This window comes from Limulus polyphemus, unplaced genomic scaffold (genome assembly GCF_000517525.1).
Source record: "Limulus polyphemus unplaced genomic scaffold, Limulus_polyphemus-2.1.2 Scaffold994, whole genome shotgun sequence".
Classification (NCBI taxonomy): Eukaryota; Metazoa; Arthropoda; class Merostomata; order Xiphosura; family Limulidae; genus Limulus; species Limulus polyphemus.
Window position 1 is genome coordinate 35,103 of NW_013666604.1, and position 2,018 is coordinate 37,120.

Genomic DNA, 2,018 nt, shown 5'->3' on the forward strand with positions numbered 1-2,018 from the left:
TGTATCGGTGCAGCATATTCTTTAGGTTGGATGACCGAATATAATTTTCTAAAATTCATGGAACATTTTGTGGAGACAGTCAAATGTTCTAAGGATCATCCTATTGTTCTTCTCCTTGATAACCATGAGTCACATATCAGCTTAGATTGTATTAATTTTTGTGTGGAAAATGTTATAAATTGAAACAGGTTAGCACTCAGGTGAGTTTAATTGTTGGAGTTTCAATTAAAACCAACCTGTTCACCTAATTTATTTGTTGGAGGATTTGTCGTGACGAGTGGAGCCACAAGTCGCTAACTTCAGGAGTTTATAGTTAGAGTAAAGAATGTGAGTCTCAGACCAGCAATATTATTCACAAATATCTTTTATTACTCTCTGTGATATATTAGACATATTACTCATTACTTAATAGTAACTCTTTAATCATTAAAGCTTTAACATATATAATACTTCTAATAGAATTATATTATACAAAAGCTGATCTAGAGAGAGAGATACTTACTGTAGAGTTGGCACCTTCTCATCAGCAGAGTTAAGATTATTTGACTGCATAATGTTGACTGGCTGGAGATCTTTGGAGACTACAGAACTCCTGGACGAACTGATTTGCTAGCTCAAGACATGGGTTTTTATAGCAGGATTTCTCTGTATCCTGGCGAGTATCCAAATAGTACACAGCATCACCCTCAAGTAGTGCGATGCTTCTATTGGCTGCTTGTAAGCAAGCCCTGGGCTTATCAGGCACCACACCCAAAAACCCTCAGGCTATTGGTCATGGGCAACTGCTGTGAGCCGGCTGCCTACTTGCTTGTACTGCTACACCCATGTACTGTAACTGATACTGCATCAAAGCACCGTGATGATTCATAAAATATAAACTTTTCTGTAGCTTCTATAGTGCTAAAGAATCGAAGCCAACATCCTCTATCTTATCCTTGTACTTTGGCGTGCATGTGCCAAACATGTTTAGAACTAAAGAGGTTGTTAACTGTCTCTATAGTGACCTCTGGTCACTAAACTCCTATGCTTGTTTCAAGGTTTATACACGTGCTGTGCTATTACTTACTGAAGTTCTAACCTCGTGTTTGATTACTTATCTCTCATGGCTTAATAATTATAATACACAGGCATCTCCTTGTCCTCTTTAGTTTTTTTTTATATGTTCTTCGATTCATTGACTTATTATATGTCCTTCGACTTGTGTACTCTCATTTAACTCTTAAAATCTGCATTTTCAGTTATATCTTGGCTAAATTACTTTTATATTATTTAATTCATAGAAGCAATGGATGAAATTTCCTCAGAAGTTTCCCTTTGCTTCAAATCTTCTCTCGTTCCCGCCTCACTGTTCGTACAGATTACAGCCCCTGGATAGAAGTATATACGGGCCTTTCAAGAAGTATTATAACGCAGCAGCTGACGGTTGGCTAAAGAACAATCCTGGAAAAACAATGTGCATTTATGACATACCAACCTTAGTAAATCAAAGCCTTACACGAGCGCTTACTCCAGAAAATATCAAGAAAGGTTTTCAAGTTTCCAGCATATATCCTTTTGACCGTCACAATTTTTCAGATGATGATTTTCTACCCAGCGACGTAACAGATCGCCCCTTGCCAAATGAAGTATCAACAGAAAACTTGGAGACATCATCTACTAGTGAAGACGTACTAATGAATAGTCCTCCTACCAACAGGAAAACATCAGACCCGCTGAGGACTCCAGAGATGATAAGACCTTTCAGGAAGGCATTCCCACGAAAGAACAAAATAACCAGGAAAAAACGATATTCGGCTATTTTGACCTCTACACCCGAAAAAAAAACAACAACTCCAGCTTGAAAAAGATGACAGAGATAAAAATAAAACGAAAGAGAGTGGTCACGGAAAAGGCGATAGCGCTGGTAATAAAGGCAAGAAAAAAACGAAAAATTGGATGGAAGAAACTGAGTGTCTTCTATGTGGAGACCTGTTTAGTAATTCTGTATCCAGAGAAGAATGGGTGCAGTGTACAGTGTG